The following is a 21513-nucleotide window of genomic DNA, read 5'->3' on the forward strand; positions in this document are numbered from 1 at the left end:
GTGGCTGCTGTGCGCATGCACACGTTGGAAGGTGCAATCTGTTGAGGGCGTTCGCACTCATTGTGCAAGCGAACAGAATTGGAAAATTTTACCCTGTGTGTATGCACATCTCTATGCGTACGCACACATCTTGAAAACCTCCTGGGTGTTGGTGCACGAAATTGTGATCATCAACAATGGCGCCAAAGACTTGGAGCTCTCAAACGTGAATCACACTTTGTCACAATTCCGCACAACTAACCAGCAAGTGCACTGAGTCATCCAAGTAATACCTTACGTGAGTAAGGGTCGATCCCATGGAGACTGTCGGCTTGAAGCAAGCTATGGTCACCTTGTAAATATCAGTCAGGTAGATTCAAATGGTTATGGAGAATTGATAATTAAAAGATGAATAAAACATAAAATAAGATAGAGATACTTATGTAATTCATTGGTAGGAATTTCAGATAAGCGTATGAAGATGCTTTGTTCCTCTTGAACCTCTGCTTTCCTATTGCCTTCTTCCAATCATTCATACTCCTTTCCATGGCAAGCTTTATGTTGGGCATCACCGTTGTCAATGGCTACTTCCCATCCTCTCAGTAAAAATGTTCCAAATGTGCTGTCACCGCACGGCTAATCATCTGTCGGTTCTCGATCATGTTGGAATAGGATCCATTGATCCTTTTGCGTCTGTCACACGCCCAACACTCGCGAGTTTGAAGCTCATCACAGTCATCCCTTCCCAGATTCTACTCGGAATACTACAGACAAGGTTTAGACTTTCCGGATCTCAAGAATAACCACCAATAATTCAAGCCTATACCACGATGGTTCCAATCTTAGATTAGAAACCCAAGAGATACGCATTCAAGCCATTGCTAGTAGAACAGAGGTGGTTATCAGGCATATATTCATAGGTGAGAATGGTGATGAGTGTCACAGATCATCACATTCATCAAGTTGAAGAATGAATGAATATCTTAGAGAAGAAGTATGCATGAATTGAATAGAAGAACAATAGTAATTGTATTAATTCATGAAGAACAGGAGAGCTCCACACCTTAATTTATGGTATGTAGAAAATCCACCGTTGAAAATACATAAGAACAAAAAGTCCAGGCATGGCCGAATGGCCAGCCCCCGAACATGAACATAAAGATCAAAAGGTATCAAAAGTCCATAAATACAATAGCAAAAGGTCCTATTTATAGAAAACTAGTGGCCTAGGGTTACAGAAATAGGTAATTAATGCAGAAATCTTCTTCTGGGCCCACTTGGTGTGTGCTTGGGCTGAGCATTGAAGCTTCCATGTGTAGAGACTTTTCTTGGAGTTAAACGCCAGCTTTTGTGCCAGTTTGGGCGTTTAACTCCAGCTTTTATGCCAGTTCTGGCGTTTTGATGCCAGAATTTCTATGCTGTCTTGGAACGCCGGTTTGGGCCATCAAATCTTGGGCAAAGTATGGACTATTATATATTGCTGGAAAGCCCAGGATGTCTACTTTTTAACGCAGTTGAGAGTGTGCCGATTGGGCTTCTATAGCTCCAGATAATCCACTTCGAGTGCAGGGAGGTCAGAATCCAACAGCATCTGCAGTCCTTTTTCAGCCTCTGAATCAGATTTTTGCTCAGGTCCCTCAATTTCAGCCAGAAAATACTTGAAATCACAAAAAAAAAAAAACACAAACTCATAGTAAAGTCCAGAATTTTTATTTAAAAACTAATAAAAACATAATAAAAACTAACTAAAATATACTAAAAATATACTAAAAACAATGCCAAAAAGTGTATAAATTATCCGCTCATCACAACAGCAAACTTAAATTGTTGCTTGTCCCCAAGCAACTGAAAATCAAATTAGGATAAAAAGAAGAGAATATACAATGAATTCCAAAAACATCTATGAAGATCAGTCTTAATTAGATGAGCGGGGCTATTAGCTTTTTTGCTTCTGAACAGTTTTGGCATCTCACTCTATCCTTTGAAGTTCAGAATGATTGGCTTCTATAGGAACTCAGAATCCAGATAGTGTTATTGATTCTCCTAGTTAAGTATGTTGATTCTTGAACACAGCTACTTTATGAGTCTTGGCCGTGACCCAAAGCATTTTGTTTTCCAGTATTACCACCGGATACATAAATGCCACAGACACATAACTGGGTGAACCTTTTCAGATTGTGACTCAGCTTTGCTAGAGTTCCCAATTAGAGGTGTCCAGAGCTCTTAAGCACACTCTTTTTGCTTTTGGACCACGACTTTAATTGTTCAGTCTCAAGTTTTCACTTGACACCTTCACGCCACAAGCACATGGTTAGGGATAGCTTGGTTTAGCCGCTTAGGCTAGGATTTTATTCCTGTTGGCCTTCCTATCCACTGATGCTCAAAGCCTTGGATCCTTTTTATTTTACCCTTGCCTTTTGGTTTAAAGGGCTATTGGCTTTTTCTACTTGCTTTTTTTCTTTTTCTTTCTTTTTCTTTTTTTTTTTCGCACTTTTTTTTGCATATTTTTTCCTGTAAGCTTTTCACTGCTTTTTCTTGCTTCAAGAATCAATTTTATGATTTTTCAGATTATCAAATAACATTTCTCCTTTTCCATCATTCTTTCAAGAGCCAACAATTTTAACATTCATGAACAATAAATTCAAAAAATGTGCACTGTTCAAGCATTCATTCAGAAAGACAAAAGTATTGCCACCACATCAAAATAATTAAACTGTTTTAAAAGTTCAAAATTCATGTACTTCTTTTTCTTTTTCAATTAAAAACATTTTTCATTTAAGAAAGGTGATGGACTCATTTTCATAGCTTTAAGGCATAGACACTTAGACACTAGTGATCATGTAATAAAGACACAAACATAAATAAACATGAAGCATAAAAATTCGAAAAATAGAAAATAAAGAACAAGGAAATTAAAGAACGGGTCCACCTTAGTGATGGCGGCTTGTTCTTCCTCTTGAAGATCTAATGGAGTGCTTGAGCTCCTCAATATCTCTTCCTTGCCTTTGTTGCTCCTCTCTCATAACCCTTTGATCTTTTCTAATTTCATGGAGGAGGATGGAATGCTCTTGGTGCTCCACCCTTAGTTGTCCCATATTGGAACTTAATTCTCCTAGGGAGGTGTTAATTTGCTCCCAATAGTTTTGTGGAGGAAAATGCATCCCTTGAGGCATCTCAGGGATTTTATGATGAGTAATTTCCTCACGCTCTTGTCCATTAGTGGGATCTCTTGTCTGCTCCATCCTTTTCTTAGTGATGGGTTTGTCCTCATCAATAAGGATGTCTTCCTCTATGTCAATTTCAGCTGAATTGCAAAGGTGACAAATGAGATGAGGGAAGGCTAACCTTGCCAAAGTAGAGGACTTGTCCACCACCTTGTAGAGTTCTTGGGATATAACCTCATGAACTTCTACTTCCTCTCCAATCATGATGCTATGGATCATGATAGCCCGGTCTATAGTAACTTCAGATCAGTTGCTAATGGGAATGATTGAGTGTTGGATGAACTCCAACCATCCCCTAGCCACGGGCTTGAGGTCATGCCTTCTTAGTTGAACCGGCTTCCCTCTTGAATCTCTCTTCCATTGAGTGCCCTCTTCACAAATGTCTATGAGGACTTGGTCCAACTTTTGATCAAAGTTGACCCTTCTAGTGTAGGGGTGTGCATCTCCTTGCATCATGGGCAAGTTGAATGCCAACCTTACATTTTCTGGACTGAAATCTAAGTATTTCTCTCGAACCATTGTAAGCCAATTCTTTGGATCCGGGTTCACACTTTGATCATGGTTCTTGGTGATCCATGCATTGGCATAGAACTCTTGAACCATTAAGATTCTGACTTGTTGAATGGGGTTGGTAAGAACTTCCCAACCTCTTCTTCGAATCTCATGTCAGATCTCCGGATATTCACCCTTTTTGAGTTTGAAAGGGACCTCGGGGATCACCTTCTTCTTGGCCACAACTTCATAGAAGTGGTCTTGATGCACCTTTGAGATGAATCTCTCCATCTCCCATGACTCGGAGGTGGAAGCTTTTGCCTTCCCTTTCCTCTTTCTAGAGGTTTCTCCGGTCTTTGGTGCCATAAATGGTAATGGAGAAACAAAAAGCAATGCTTTTACCACACCAAACTTAGAAGATTTGCTCGTCCTCGAGCAAAAGAAGAAAGAAGAGAGTAGAAGAAGAAGAAATAGAGGAGATAGAGGAAGGTTGGTGTTTCGGCCAAGGGGGAGAAGTAGGGTTTATTATTTGTGAAAATGAAGGAGTGAAGATGGGTTTATATAGGGGTAGAGAGAGGGTTAGGGTTCGGCCATATAGGGTGGGTTTGGGAGGAAAAGTGGTTTGAATTTGAATGGTGAAGTAGGTGGGGTTTTATGATGGATGGATGTGGATTGGTGAAGGGTTTATGGAGAAGAGGGTAGGATTTGATAGGTGAGGGGTTTTTTGGGGAAGAGGTAATGAGGTGATTGGTGAATGGGTGAAGAAGAGAGAGAGAGAGGTGGGATAGGTGGGGATCCTGTGGGGTCCACAGATCCTGAGGTGTCAAGAATTTTTCATCCCTGCACCAAGTGGAGTACAAAACACCCTTTTCTACCAATCCTGGCGTTAAACGCCAGCTTTGTGCCCCTTTCTGGCGTTAAATGCCCAGAATGGTGCCAGACTGGGCGTTTAACGCCCATTCTGCTACCCTTACTGGCGTTTAAATGCCAGTAAGTTTCTCCTCCAGGGTGGTCTATTTTTAATACTATTTTTCATTCTGTTTTTACTTTTTCAGTTGTTTTTGTGACTTCACATGATCATCAACCTACAGAAAACATAAAATAACAATAGAAAATAGAAATTTAACATAGATAAGTAAAAATTGGGTTGCCTCCCAACAAGCACTTTAGCTTGACAATGGGCTCTCATGGAGCCTCACAGATACTCAGAGCATGGCCTCCTAACACCAAACTTAGAGTTTGAATGTGGGGGCTCTGTTTGACTCTGCATTGAGAGAAATTTTTCATGCTTCTTCTCCATGATTATAGAGGGAGATCCTTGAGCTTTAAACACAAGGGAGTCCTCATTCACTTGAAGGACCAATTCTCCTCTGTCAACATCAATCATAGCTTTTGTTGTGGCTAGGAAGGGTCTGCCAAGGATGATGGATTCATCCATACACTTCTCAGTCTTTAGGATTATGAAATTAGCAGGGATGTAATGGTCTTCAACCTTTACCAAGACATCCTCTACAAGTCCATAAGCCTGTTTCCTTGAATTGTCTGCCATCTCTAATGAGATTCTTGCAGCTTGTACCTCAATGATCCCTAGCTTCTCCATTACAGAGAGAGGCATGAGGTTTATGCTTGACCCTAGGTCACACAGAGCCTTCTCAAAGGTCATGGTGCCTATGGTACAAGGTATTGAGAACTTTTCAGGATCTTGTCTCTTTAGAGGTAACTTTTGCCTAGTCAAGTCATCCAGTTCTTTGGTGAACAAGGGGAGGTTCATCCTCCCAAGTCTCATTAGCAAATAGCTTGGCATTTAACTTCATGATTGCTCCAAGGTACTTAGCAACTTGCTCTTCAGTAACATCTTCATCCTCTTCAGAGGAAGAATACTCATCAGAGCTCATGAATGGCAAAAGTAAATTCAATGAAATCTCAATGGTCTCTGTATGAGCCTCATATTCCCATGGTTCCTCTTTAGGGAACTCCATGGAGAACAGTGGACGTCTATTGAGGTCTTCCTCAGTGGAAATCACTGCCTCTTCCTCCTCTCCGGGTTCGGCCGTGTGGGGTATGTTGATAGCCTTGCACTCTCCTTTTGGATTCTCTTCTGTATTGCTTGGAAGAGTACTAGGAGGAAGTTCAGTAACTTTCTTGCTCAACTGACCCACTTGTGCCTCCAAATTTCTAATGGAGGACCTTGTTTCAGTCATAAAGCTTTGAGTGATTTTAATTAGATCAGAGACTATGGTTGCTAAGTCAGAATGACTTTGCTTAGAATTCTCTGTCTGTTGCTGAGAAGATGATGGAAAAGGCTTACTATTGCTAAACCTATTTCTTCCACCATTATTGTTGTTGAAACCTTGTTGAGGCCTCTGTTGATCCTTCCATGAGAGGTTTGGATGATTCCTCCATGAAGGATTATAGGTGTTTCTATAGGGTTCTCCCATGTAATTCACCTCTTCCATTGCTGGGTTCTCAGGATCATAAGCTTCTTCTTCAGATGAAGCTTCTTTGGTACTGCCTGTTGCTGCTTGCATTCCAGACAGACTCTGAGAAATCATATTGACTTGTTGAGTCAATATTTTATTCTGAGCCAGTATGGCATTCAGAGTATCAATCTCAAGAACTCCGTTCTTCTGATTTGTCCTATTATTCACAGGATTTCTTTCAGAGGTGTACATGAATTGGTTATTTGCAACCATTTCAATGAGTTCCTGAGCTTCTGCAGACTTCTTCTTCAGATGAAGAGATCCTCCAGCAGAGCTATCCAATGACATCTTGGACAGTTCAGATAGACCATCATAGAAGATACCTATGATGCTCCATTCTGAAAGCATGCCAGAAGGACACCTTCTGATCAATTGCTTGTATCTTTTCCAAGCTTCATAGAGGGATTCACCTTCCTTCTGTCTGAAGGTTTGGAATTCCACTCTAAGCTTGCTCAATTTTTGAGGTGGAAAGAACTTTGCCAAGAAGGCATTGACTAGCTTTTCCCAAGAGTTCAGGCTTTCTTTAGGTTGTGAATCCAACCATGTTCTAGCTCTGTCTCTTACAGCAAAGGGAAAAAGCATAAGCTTGTAGACCTCGGGATCAATCCCATTGGTCTTGACAGTATCACAGATTTGCAAGAATTCAGCTAAGAACTGATGAGGATCTTCTAATGGAAGTCCATGAAACTTGCAATTCTGTTGCATCAGAGAGACTAATTGAGGCTTAAGCTCAAAGTTGTTTGCTCCAATGGCAGGGATTGAGATGCTTCTCCCATAGAAGTCAGGAGTAGGTGCAGTAAAGTCACCAAGCACTTTCTTTGTGTTGCTGGCATTGTTGTTGTTTTTGGCTGCCATGGCTTCTTCTTGTTTGAAAAGTTCTGTTAGGTCCTCTATAGAGATTTGTACTTTAGCTTCTCTTAGCTTTCTCTTCAAGGGCCTTTCAGGTTCAGGATCAGCTTCATCAAAAATGCCCTTGTCCTTACTCCTGCTCATATGAAAAGAGAGAAGAAGAAAATATGGAATCCTCTATGTCATAGTATAGAGATTCCTTGAGATGTCAAAGGAAAAGAAGAATGGAAGGAGGAGGTAGAGAAGAGAGAATTCGAACTTATCAAGGGAGATAGAGTTCGAATTGCATATTGAGGAGGAGTGTTAGTCCTTAAATAGAAGGGTGTGAGAAGAGGGGAAGAATTTTCGAAATTAAATTAAAAGATTTTGAAATAATTAAAAGAAATTTTGAAAATTTGGTAAAGGATTTTCGAAAATTAAGATTGGGAAAGAAATTAAGTGATTTTTGAAAAAAATTTTGAAATTAGAAATCAAAAAGATATGATTGAAAATTAAGTTTGAAAAAGATGTGATTGAAAAGATATGATTGAGAAGATATGATTGAAAATCAAATAAAAAAAGGAAAGTTTTAAAATTAAAGTTGATTACTTGACTAACAAGAAATTAGAAGATATGCTTCTAGAATTAAAACTTTTTCTCCTTTCTTAATAGGCAAGTAATAACTTGAAAATCACTAATTGTAGCAAGGATTTTCGAAAATAGTAATAAATAAAAAAAATTGAAAAGAAATTGATTTTGAAAAGATATGATTGAAATGATATGATTTGAAAAAAAAAATTGATTTTGAAAAATTATGAAAACTTGAAAAAGATTTGAATTAAAAACAAAATCTTCCCTCTAGTGTCATCCTGGCGTTAAACGCCCAGAATGGCATCCATTCTGGCGTTTAACGCCCAAAATCCTATCTTTTTGGGCGTTTAAACGCCAGTTTTCCTTCTTCACTGGGCGTTTTGAACGCCCAGCTTTTTCTGTGTAATTCTTCTGCTGAATGTTCTGAATCTTCAATTCTCTGTGTTATTGACTTGAAAAGACACAATTTTGAAATTTTTTGAATTTTTAATGATGAGAAACAATAGAAATGCAACTAAGATCAAATAAACAATGCATGCAAGACACCAACTTAGAAGTTTGTATACTAAGGACTATAACAATTTGAAAATGCATGTAAGAAACATCAAAAGACACAAAATAAGAGAAATTAAAGATCAGAGCACTGAAATCATCAAGAACAACTTGAAGATCAATGAAGAACATAATGCATATATTCAAAAAATGCAAGAAGAATAAAGACATGCAATTGACACCAAACTTAAAAATTGATATTAGACTCAAACATAAAATATTTTTTATTTTTATGGTTTTATAAATTTTTTTTTGTGATTTTTCGAAAATTGAGTGGAAAAGAAAATAAAGGGATTCAAAATTTTTAATAAGAGTTCCAGGAATCATTGCAATGCTAGTCTAAGACTCCGGTCCGAGAATTAGACATGGCTTACTAGCCAGCCAAGCTTTCAATGAAAGCTCCGGTCCAAAACACTAGACATGGCCAATGGCCAGCCAAACTTTAGCAGATCATTGCTAACAACAGCGAAATTGATAGAAATCAACAAGTTCTTGTGATGATAAGCTGAAACCTCGGTCCAATAAGATTACACATGGCTTCACAGCCAGCCAAACTTCAACAGATCATCATGAAACTCTAGAATTCATTCTTAAAAACTCTGAAGAACAAAATAGAAAATTTTTTTTGTATTAAAAAAAATTTTCGAAAATAAAAAGTAAAATTACCTAATCTAAGCAACAAGATGAACCGTCAGTTGTCCGAACTCGAACAGTCCCCGGCAACGGCGCTAAAAACTTGGTGCACGAAATTGTGATCATCAACAATGGCGCCAAAGACTTGGAGCTCTCAAACGTGAATCACACTTTGTCACAATTCCGCACAACTAACCAGCAAGTGCACTGGGTCGTCCAAGTAATACCTTACGTGAGTAAGGGTCGATCCCACGGAGACTATCGGCTTGAAGCAAGCTATGGTCACCTTGTAAATCTCAGTCAGGCAGATTCAAATGATTATGGAGAATTGATAATTAAAAGATGAATAAAACATAAAATAAGATAGAAATACTTATGTAATTCATTGGTAGGAATTTCAGATAAGCGTATGAAGATGCTTTGTTCCTCTTGAACCTCTGCTTTCCTATTGCCTTCTTCCAATCATTCATACTCCTTTCCATGGCAAGCTTTATGTTGGGCATCACCGTTGTCAATGGCTATTTCCCGTCCTCTCAGTGAAAATGTTCCAAATGTGCTGTCACCGCACGGCTAATCATCTGTCGGTTCTCGATCATGTTGGAATAGGATCCTTTGATCCTTTTGCGTCTGTCACACACCCAACACTCGTGAGTTTGAAGCTCGTCACAATCATCCCTTCCCAGATCCTACTCGGAATATCACAGACAAGGTTTAGACTTTCCGGATCTCAAGAATGCCCGCTAATAATTCTAGCCTATACCACGAAGGTTCCAATCTTAGATTATAAACCCAAGAGATACGCATTCAAGCCATTGCTAGTAGAACAGAGGTGGTTGTCAGGCACATATTCATAGGTGAGAATGATGATGAGTGTCACGGATCATCACATTCATCAAGTTGAAGAATAAATGAATATCTTAGAGAAGAAGTAGGCGTGAATTGAATAGAAGAACAATAGTAATTGTATTAATTCATGAAGAACAGGAGAGCTCCACACCTTAATCTATGGTGTGTAGAAACTCCATCATTGAAAATACATAAGAACAAAAGGTCCAGGCATGGCGGAATGGCCAGCCCCCGAACGTGAACATAAAGATCAAAAGGTATCAAAAGTCCATAAATACAATAGCTAAAGGTCCTATTTATAGAAAACTAGTGGCCTAGGGTTACAGAAATAGGTAATTAATGCAGAAATCTTTTTCCGGGCCCACTTGGTGTGTGCTTGGGCTGAGCATTGAAGCTTCCATATGTAGAGACTTTTCTTGGAGTTAAACGCCAGCTTTTGTACCAGTTTGGGCGTTTAACTCCAGCTTTTATGCCAGTTCTGGCGTTTTGACGCTATAATTTCTATGCTGTCTTGGAACGCCAGTTTGGGCCATCAAATCTTGAGCAAAGTATGGACTATTATATATTGCTGGAAATCCCAGGATGTCTACTTTCCAACGCATTTGAGAGCGCACCAATTGGGCCTCTGTAACTCCAGAAAATCCACTTCGAGTGCAGGGAGGTCAGAATCCAACAGCATCTGCAGTCCTTTTTCAGCCTCTGAATTAGATTTTTGCTTAGGTCCCTCAATTTCAGCCAGAAAATACCTGAAATCCCAAAAAAAATACACAAACTCATAGTAAAGTTCAGAAATGTGATTTTTATTTAAAAACTAATAAAAACATAATAAAAACTAACTAAAATATACTAAAAACATACTAAAAATAATGCCAAAAATCGTATAAATTATCCGCTCATCAGGCATGCGCACACACACCCCTGTGCATATGCACACTGCCCTGTTTTTCAATAAAAATCTTGTTTTTTAACTGTTTCAGCATTCTGGCAAGCTTGTAAACTTCTGTGACACCTATCTAAGTATTTTTGGCTTGTTTTTGGATGTTAAAACATAGAGAAGGTCCTAGGTGAATCCAATTCGGTAATTCTGGTAAAAAATTAGTGAATGGAGGCTTAGGTTTCTGGAGTACTGAGGATGATTTTGGTTGAGTAAGAAAACGTCGTATGGTATTGGTGATTATTGATAAGGAATTGTGAAAGTGGTGAACTGATGAGTTCAGAATGAATTGTGAAAGAGGTGAACTAATAAGTTCGGAATGGAAATTATGAATTGACAGTGGTTGAGATGAGTTTGGGACTCGGAATACAATGATGAATTTTTGATATACTGAAAAATGATTTATCTGAAAACCACAGGATTACTGTTATATGCTGAGAATTATGAGACGCTATGCGCCTGGCAGGGATGGTGGTTAATTGATGGAGTAAGGCGTAAGTCGGCTAATTAAGAAATCAAATTAGAAATTATGTTGCGAGTATAGCTCTTAACCAGCTAAAATCCACCTCATCAATTTAGAAAGGTTGTCACAAAATTTAGAATAAAAATACTGGGAGTATGAGTCCCAGGTCGTCTCCCAACAAGTTGCTAAAAAGGGTGCTAATGTATTAATCAGGAGTTTCCAAGAGAATCTGAGTCGGGCAATGAACAATTAAACAATTGTAAATTAAAGCAATAAAAACTAAAAGAGGTTTATAATATTCTAAATAAAAAGCCTTGACTGGGGGAATGATAAATTGGAAGTTCTATCCTTGTTGGGATCTCTTAAGTGTAGTATAAAAAGGTTGTTGTTTTCACTTAGTTAACCCTTACTAAATAAAGGAAAGTCAAGTGATTGAGCTAACTCTTATTCGCAAATCCTAGTCCTCTCCCTTAGGAAGGTCTAGCATTAGTAAATACAGAACTAGCCAACTACTTCCAGTTTAACCATCACTTAGGCCTTCTAACTCAAGTGTCTCTTCTTAATCAACTCCCATGTCAAGTAGGGGATCTACTCCATTGACATGAATATAACGCTCATAGAAATATAAGAAGAAGACATGATAAATTAAATAAAATAGGGATTGAAAATTAATTAAAAATAAAAGTAATTCTTTGCATTAATAAATCCAAAATAATCCAATTACCACTCTAAACAATAATTAAGAACATGGAACAAATAAATAGGAAGTAGGAAAACAAACTAGAATAGTATCTTTAACGGAGGCGATGACTCTTCATTATCCAAAGCAAAAGTATAAAACTAATAAACTATGAATGTAAAGAAAACTAGAGGAAGAGTAATTCCTCTCTAGATTCAGATCTAAACCTAAAAACTATCCTAATAAGAATGTGTGTTGAGTCTCTGCTTGTTTCCTGGCTTTAGTCTGTGTTTCTGGGCCAAAAACTGGGTCAAAACGCGGCCCAAAATCACCCCCAGCATTTTCTATTAATTCTGCAGATCGCGTATGTCAGCTTATGTGTCGCTGGTCATTTTGGCGTGTCAAGCGTTTGCGTCAAGCATGCGTACGCGTCAGGCATGCGCACGCGTCACTGCAAATTTCTTCATATCGCGCGCACGCGTGAGCCAGGCATGCGCATCGATACTCGCTGGTCATCTCCTTAGTTTCTTGTGTTCCTTCCATTTTTTCAAGCTTTCTCTCTATTTTCTAAGCCATTCCTGCCCTATAAAGCCTGAAACACTTAACACACGGATCACGACATTGAATGGTATAAAGGAGAATTAAATTACACAAATTAAAGATCTCTAGGAAGCAAGTTTTCAACCATAAAACAAAACTAGGAAGGAATTGTAAAATCATGCAATTCATGTGAATAAGTGGGTAAATACTTGATGAAACCACTCAATTAAACACAAGATAAACCATAAAATAGTGGTTTATCAACTTCCCCACACTTAAACATTAGCATGTCCTCATGCTTAGCTTAAAGAGATAAAATAAATGAGTAGGGAAAAGTAAGACTCATGCAATGCAATACAACCTATGTATATGAATGCAACTATATGCTAAAATTATTTTTCCTACTTGGTTAAAATTAAATAAGTTCTTCCAACATGAATCAAATTCCACTAATTCAAATTATACAGTAAAAACAAGTAAACTTGTAGGAAGACAGCTCATGAAAGCAAGGAACATAGAATTAAGCATTGAACCCTCACTAATGGTGTATATGCACTCTAGTCACTCTAGTGTATAGGGTAATCACTCTACTCTTTTCTAATCATGCTTTCTAAACCTTGTTCTTCACCTAACCAATCAACAAGTATTTAATGTACCAATGCAAACTTCATGAGGTCTTTTCAAGGTTGTAATGGGGCCAAGGTAAATGTGAGGGTATATATATGGCTAAGTGAGCCATAAATTGAATCCTTGATTAACCTATGCTCTTACCTATACATACTCTATATTCTTCTTAAATCATGCCTAGTTACCAAAAATTTTTCCACTTTTGTATTACATACTCATGCATCAACTTTTCTCTTAACTTGTATCACATATGCATTGATTTTTCATTAAACTTAACATTGGGGTAATTTTATCCCTTTATTCATTTATTTAATTACTTAATTATTTGAATATTTTTGGATTTTTTTTTCAAAAGTCAAAGTAAAAATAACTTTATCAATGCACCTGAATTTTTTAATTTTTCTAGTTTCACATGACTAGGTACCCAAATTTCCAATATCTTATCAGTTGTAAAAACATAACACATTCCCTTGTTAACCCATGTTTTCACAGCTTTCCCACACTTTATTGACACACAATTTCTATCTTAAGTTAACCAAAGATTCAATTTGGGGTAGTTAATTTGTTTTTCCGCTTAAGGCTAGTGATGTGGTAAAATATAGAACAAATGGGATTAAAAGGCTCAAAGTGGCTAACAAAGGTAAATGAAAGGGTAGGCTATTTGGGATAAGTGAGTTAATAATTAATTAATGGCCTCAATCATATGCATGCATATAACACATTAAATATTGGACATATAGGATGGAACAAAATATAGATTACAATAATAGAGAAGTAAACACACAAGAATGAAATATTATGGTTAAATACTGTAACCATGTAATTAAGCTCAAGTCTCACAGGTTGTATGTTCTAGCTTTTGAACCATATTCCAATTTACAATCTTCAAACAAGTTTAACAAAAAAAGTTTTGATTTAAATTAGTGAAATTATTTTTTTTCAAAAATAGGGTCTTAAAAAGAAACTTATTATTTTTCAACCAAATAGAACATGCATGCAAATAACCTATTACTATGCAATCTATCCTATCCTAACAAAAGCAAAATAAATAAATAATTTTTTGGTGCTAAGAAGAGAAATTAACTCCGGAAGTCAGGTACTGACCGACCTCCCCACACTTAAAGCTTGGAACCGTCCTCGGTGCCATCAGTCAGGAATAAAGGGGGGCTGGTAGCAGCATCTCCACAATCGGGACCGTCATGGCTCCCTGTGCTGGTAAATGAAGTGGAGTCTGGGGTGTCTGGTTCGTCTTCAGGTGGGTGGTTACCAACAAGCAGCTCCTTGAGGTATTTAAATCGGCGCTTGTTACTGTGCTCCCTTTGCTTTCCTTTCCAGTTAAACCGGTCCAACCTCTCAAGTATCTGATGGAGCAGTTGGTTTGTTGAAGGTGCTTGTGATATGAAAGGAAAAGGAATATCTTCGGCCGGTTCTGCAGGCCGGCTAGTAGTGGCTGCTGGAGGTCTGATATACTTCCCGTTAGGGACGATCTAATCATCCCGCGAAATCATGGCCTTGGTGTCCCCAGCTCTGTAGGATACTCCGGCTGCTGAGACTACATCTGAAACCAAGGCGGAAAAAGGTAAGTTGCCCGCAATCTGTACGTGTCCCATAGCATGCTGAATGTGTCTTGGTAAATTGAGAGGCTTGTCTGTAAGGATACACCAGAGTAGAACAGCCATGTCTGCGATGAAGGAGGACTCGTGAGTGCTCGGAAAGACGTAATGAGACATAATCTGGGCCCATACTCGAGCCTCCAAGGTGAGTGCTGAAGCCAATATGCCTTTACGTCTGGATCGATGGTATCCATAGATCCATCTGCTGCCAGCTTGTGCTATAACTCTGAGAACGGCGTCCCAGTCAAATTGGTATGTCTGGAGCTTGAATGAGGCTTTTTGGAATGCGTCCAATCCTTCTGGAGTAGGGGAAAGATCTAAAGCTCGCTGAATGGCCTCTTTAGTTATGGGAACTTGCTTCTGACGGACATAGACAGACTGCATGGTTGGCATGTAAAAATTAGAGTAGAATTCAACTACCCATGAAAGGTTAACCTGCCGTGGCTATCTCCGTAGAAATCCTCATTGTCTTCGCTCAATGCGGGGCTCAACAAATTCAATAATTTGGGTCGGGAGGATGAGTAGGTACTCATTGTTATAGTTTCTCTCAGTCAGGATGGGGAACATCTGCTCACAGTAGCGGTTAGTGAATCGCGTAGTGTCCTTTGCTGGAAAGGCTTTCTCTTTTTCATCGACCTTGATGATCCTCTTGATTCGTTTTGTTGAGGGCTTTACTGCTGTTGAAGATGGCTCTGCCACTAGTGCTCTTTTTATTCCTTTCCTTGCCGGTGGTTTGGGAGTAGCTTTCTCTTTACCCTTCTTGGTGGCCATCCTGAAAAGGGAAAAGGTAAGTATATGTAAAGCTAAAGGTTAGAGCAAGGAAGAGAACGGGGCAAGTGATAATCAATGCCAAGGTAAAGAAGGATGACTTTTATCACATGGTCATGACTACATGTGATCAGTTCATCACAAGAAATATAGCAAGTGCATGTTATGGCAAGTAGATGTAAGATGTTTATTGGCATGCCGGCAAGGGCATGAGTAGCATAGATCAAGCATTAAATGCCCAATTTGATTATCAAGTCTTTCAAACGAACAATCTGTTTGTATTGACAATTATATTCAATCAATAATATATAAAAAGGGTTTTGTGAAAAAACAGGTATTAGAGTAGTAGAATAGAATAATTTACAAATAATGCACAATGTCATATGGGCTTTTTCACAAACACTTAGTATGCATGATAAATATGTTATTAAAAGTAGTAAATTGAACATGTAAGCAACCCTTTAAGAAGTAATATTAATTGTCAAACAATTCCTTAATAACTCACAAGCAAAAATATAGAAGAAAACAATCACCAAATTAAATTTCTAACACCAATTAGAAGAATAAAAAGGAAAAGAAAGAAAAAGGAAACACAGATAATGAAAGTAAAAAGAAAAAAGAAGAAGAAAATATTAATAAAAAATAATAAAAAGTAAAGAGGGAAGAAAAACAGAAAATAACCTTGATGATGAATGTGAAAAAGAAGGAGGGAGAAAGTAAAAAATGAGAAAGAATAAAGAAGAAAGAAGGAAGAAGAAAGAATTAAGAAGGGAAAAGAAAAAATTAGGATTGGGGAAGAAAAGATAAGAATTCTGGCATAGGTATAGTAAAACTATGCGTCACATGCGACACGTGCGCGTGGAGCACGCGTTCGCGTGGTTGGCGCTATTTTCAAGTGACGCGTGTGCGTGACCTGAATTGTGCTATTGGCGTGAGAGCAGCCTTGCGTACGCACAACTCTCTGTTTCGTTCGCATATTGCAAAAATTTTCGGTGACGCGTGCACGTAAGTGACGCGTACGCGTGAATGGCCTCTTTTTTAAAAATGACGAGGACGCGTGGGGCACACATTTGTGTGATAGGGCTTGTGTTTCCAGCACCATTCCAGCCCCACTCCATCATAACTCTCTGCCATACACCTATTTACGTCGAGTTCACAGGGTCACGCGTGCGCGTGGATGATGCGCATGCGTGGATGATGCGTGTGCGTGTTTATGCCTATGGCACGCCTTCAGCCACGCTCCTGCGTAACTCTCTGCTTCTTTTCTTCTTGTTTCGAAAGCACCTATGACACGGACGCGTCAGCGACGCTTGCGCGTCGTGTGCCTTCTTTTTTTTTTATGCAGAATGTAAAAGCAAATACAGACTATATGCAGAGATTATGAGAAGAGTCATTAAGAAAAATAAGTAAGGTAAAATAAAACAAAATTAAGACTGAAACGGAACGATCATACCATGGTGGGTTGTCTCCTACCTAACACTTTGCTTTTACGTCCTTAAGTTGGACGGTCTTCAGGCTCATTCTGCTTTTGTTGGTGGGTCTTCCAGGAGGAAAACCTCTAGTTCTTTATGATCCTTCATCTTTTCTCCATGATAAAGCTTTAGGCGATGTCCATTGACCTTTATAAATTTGGAGCTAGAAGGATGACGCAGGTGAAAAACTCCGTATGGCTCTGTCTTTTCTACTCTGTAGGGACCTTTCCATCTTGATCTTAGTTTGCCTGGCATAAGCCTCAGTCTGGAGTTATAAAGAAGAACTAATTCTCCTGGTCTGAACTCTCTCTTTTTATGTGCTTGTCATGGACAGCCTTCATCTTCTCTTTGTATCGCCTGGAGTTGTCATATACTTCTAGGCGAAGGTTTTCTAATTCTGCTAGTTGCATATTCCTTTCAGCACCAGCTTTTTCAAAATTCATGTTGCATTCCCTCACAGCCCAGAAAGCCTTATGTTCCACCTCTACTGGAAGGTGGCAAGCCTTTCTGTACACTAGGCAGAAGGAGCTCATCCCAATGGGTGTCTTGTACGCTGTTCTATATGCCCAGAGTGCATCTTATAGCCTGGCACTCCAGTCCTTCCTATGAGGCTTCACTATCTTCTCCAGAATACACTTTATTTCTCTATTAGACACTTCTTCTTGTCCATTGGTCTGGGGATGATAAGTTGTTGCTACTTTGTGAACTATCCCATGCTTCTTCAGTAATCCTGTTAGTCTTCTGTTACAAAAGTGAGTGCCTTCATCACTCACGATTGCTCATGGTGATCCAAAGTGACAAATAATATGGTAGGAGTTGCTTCCACCCGTTTAGAAACATAATCTATAGCTAACAGTATATAAAGGTAACCATTAGAGTTTGGAAATGGACCTATGAAGTCAATGCCCCAAACATCAAAAATTTCACAGAAAGGCATAATCTGTTGAGGCATCTCATCCCTCTTGGATATATTACCAAACCTTTGGCATGGGGAAAAAGATTTACAAAATTCAGCAGCATCTTTAAAAAGAGTAGGCCACTAGAATCCATAGTCTAAGATTTTTCTAGCTGTTCTTTGAGGGCCAAAATGTCCTCCACTCTCAGAAGAGTGGTAGGCCTCTAAAATGGACTAGAATTCTATTTGAGGTACACACCTTCTAATTACCTGCTCAGCACCACACCTCCATAAATATGGATCATCCTATATATAATATTTGGACTCACTTTTCAGCTTGTTTCTCTGATACTTAGTAAAATTGAGAGGGAAAGTATGACTAACTAGATAATTAGCTACAGGTGCATACCAAGGAACTACTTCAGATACTGCATGCAAGCTATCATTGATAGGAGCGGAGTCATCCTTAATGTGCTCAAGGCTACTCAAGTGGTCTGCCACTAAATTCTGGTTACCACTCCTATCCTTAATTTCTAAATCAAATTCTTGCAGCAGCAGTATCCAACGTATCAACCTTGGTTTGGACTCTTTTTTAGCTAATAAATATTTTAGAGCTGCATGGTCTGAGTACACTACCACCTTAGTACCAAGTAAATAGGCTCGGAATTTATCCAGAGCAAAAACAATAGCAATAAGCTCTTTTTCAGTAGTAGTGTAATTAGACTGAGCAGCGTCTAAGGTCTTAGATGCATAAGCAATTACGAAAGGATCCTTACCTTCACGCTGAGCCAGCGCCGTTCCTACTGCATGGTTGGAGGCATCACACATAATCTCAAATGGCTGGCTCCATTCTGGTCCTCTTACAATTGGAGCTTGAGTCAGGGCGATCTTCAGCTTATCAAATGCTTGCATGCAATCCTCACTGAACTCGAACTCAATATCTTTCTGCAGCAGTCTGGATAAAGGTAATGCTACCTTACTGAAGTCCTTAATGAATCTCCTGTATAAACCTGCATGGCCGAGGAACGAATGGACTTTCCTCACGGAGGAGGGGTAAGGTAAACTAGAAATGACATCTACCTTTACTAGATCTACGGAAATACCAGTTTTGGAGACAACATGTCCTAGAACAATCCCTTGTTTTACCATAAAATGACACTTTTCAAAATTCAATACAAGGTTTGAACTAATACACCTGTCTAATACTCTAGCTAAACTATCCAAGCAAAGGCTAAATGAATCACCATAAACGCTAAAATCATCCATAAATACTTCCATACAGTTCTTAATAAGATCTAAAAAGATACTCATCATGCATCTTTGGAAAGTAGCAGGTGCATTACATAAGCCAAAAGGCATTCTCTTATATGCATACGTTCCAAAGGGAGATGTAAAAGTAGTCTTCTCCTGATCTTCAGGAACTATATGAATTTGAAAGTAACCTGTATAACCATCTAAAAAGCAATAATGGGATTTGGTGCACAAAATTGTGATATCAATGGCGCCAAAAACTTGGTACGCACTATCATAATCTCAATTCTTCTTCAGAACTTCGCACAACTAACCAGCAAGTGCACTGGGTAGTCCAAGTAATAAACCTTACGTGAGTAAGGGTCGATCCCACGGAGATTGTCGGATTGAAGCAAGCTATGATCATCCTTGTAAATCTCAGTCAGGTGGATTCAAATAGTTATGGGATTTTGATAATTAAAATATAAATAAAATATAAAATAAGATAGAGATACTTATGCAATTCATTGGTAAGAATTTCAGATAAGCACATGGAGATGCTTTGTTCCTTATGAATCTCTGCTTTCTTACTGCCTTCATCCAATCATTCATACTCCTTTCCATGGCAAGCTGTATGTTGGGCATCACCGTCGTCAATGGCTACCTCCCGTCCTCTCAGTGAAAATGGTCCAAATGCACTGTCACCGCACGGCTAATCATCTGTCGGTTCTCACTCATATTGGAATAGGATCCGTTGATCCTTTTACGTCTGTCACTACGCCCAGCACTCGTGAGTTTGATGCCATCACAGTCATCCCATCCTGGATCCTACTTGGAATACCACAGACAAGGTTTATACTTTTCGGATCTCAAGAATGGCCACCAATAATTCTAGCTTATACCATGAAGACTCTGATCTGAACCAGGAGCCAAAGAGATAAACGCTCAAGCTATTGCAGATAGAATAGAAGTGGTTGTCAGGCACACGTTCATAGGCGAGAATGATGATGAGTGTCACGGATCATCACATTCATCAGGTTGAAGTACGAGTGAATATCTTGGAATAAGAATAAGCTTAAATTGAATAGAAAAATAATAGTACTTTGCATTAATTCATGAGGAACAGTAGAGCTCCACACCTTAATCTATGGGGTGTAGAAACTCCACCGTTGAAACTACATAAGTGAAAAAGGTCTAGGCATGGCCGTGAGGCCAGCCTCCAAACATGTACAATGGTCTCAGTTTCGAAATATGAAAACTGGATCTCAAAATAAATCTCTGAAAGTAGTTTTTATACTAAACTAGTAGCTAGGGTTACAGAAAATAAGTAACTAAGTGCAGATAGTGCAGAAATCCACTTTCGGGGCCCACTTGATGTGTGCATGGGCTGAGCATTGAAGCTTTCACGTGTAGAGACTCTTCTTGGAGTTAAACGCCAGGTTGTAGCCTGTTTCTGGCGTTTAACTCTGATTTCTAACCTATTTTTGGCGTTTAACTCCAGAATAGGGCAGGAAGTTGGCGTTTAAACGCTAGTTTGCGTCATCAAAACTCGGCAAAGTATGGACTATTATATATTGCTGGAAAGCCCTAGATGTCTACTTTCCAACGCAATTAAGAGCGTGCCAATTGGGTTTTTGTAGCTCCAGAAAATCCATTTCGAGTGCAGGGAGGTCAGAATCCAACAGCATCTGCAGTCCTTCTTCAGCCTCTGAATCAGATTTTTGCTCAAGTCCCTCAATTTCAGCCAGAAATTACCTGAAATCATAGAAAAACAAACAAACTCATAGTGAAGTCCAGAAATATGATTTTTATTTAAAAACTAATAAAAATATACTAAAAACTAACTAAATCATACTAAAAACTATGTAAAAACAATGCCAAAAAGCGTATAAATTATCCGCTCATCACAACACCAAACTTAAATTGTTGCTTGTCCTCAAGCAACTGAAAATCAAATAGGATAAAAAGAAGAGAATATACTATAAATTCCAAAATATCAATGAAACTCAGCTCCAATTTAGATGAGCGGGGCTAGTAGCTTTTTGCCTCTGAACAGTTTTGGCATCTCACTTTATCCTTTGAAGTTCAGAATGATTGGCATTTATAAGAACTTAGAATTCAGATAGTGTTATTGATTTTCCTAGTTCAGTATGTTGATTCTTGAACACAGCTACTTTATGAGTCTTGGCCGTGGCCCTAAGCACTTTGTTTTCCAGTATTACCACCGGATACATAAATGCCACAGACACATAACTGGGTGAACCTTTTCAGATTGTGACTCAGCTTTGCTAAAGTCCCCAATCAGAGGTGTCCAGGGTTCTTAAGCACACTCTTTTTTTGCTTTGGACCTCGACTTTAACTGCTCAGTCTCAAGCTTTTCACTTGACACCTTCACGCCATAAGCACATGGTTAGGGACAGCTTGGTTTAGCCGTTTAGACCAGGATTTTATTCCTTGGGGCCCTCCTATCCATTAATGCTCAAAGCCTTGGATCTTTTTTACCCTTTCCTTTTGGTTTAAAGGGTTACTGGCTTTTTGCTCTTGCCTTTTGGTTTAAGGAGCTATTGGCTTTTTCTACTTGCTTTTTCTTTTTCTTTCTTTTTCTTTTATTTTCGCCATTTCATTTTTTTTCGCAAGCCTTGTTATTCACTGCTTTTTCTTGCTTCA

At 38.7% G+C, this 21513-nt stretch overlaps 1 non-coding gene across 1 annotated transcript; it reads left to right on the top strand.

Moving 5' to 3' along the window:
- Window positions 1-6521: 6521 nt before the first annotated feature.
- Window positions 6522-6625, top strand: LOC112768037 (small nucleolar RNA R71). The gene has a single exon (XR_003185477.1). It is a non-coding gene; the product is annotated as a small nucleolar RNA R71 (small nucleolar RNA).
- Window positions 6626-21513: the final 14888 nt, after the last annotated feature.

Source organism: Arachis hypogaea, chromosome 17 (assembly GCF_003086295.3).
Source record: "Arachis hypogaea cultivar Tifrunner chromosome 17, arahy.Tifrunner.gnm2.J5K5, whole genome shotgun sequence".
Taxonomy (NCBI): domain Eukaryota; kingdom Viridiplantae; phylum Streptophyta; class Magnoliopsida; order Fabales; family Fabaceae; genus Arachis; species Arachis hypogaea.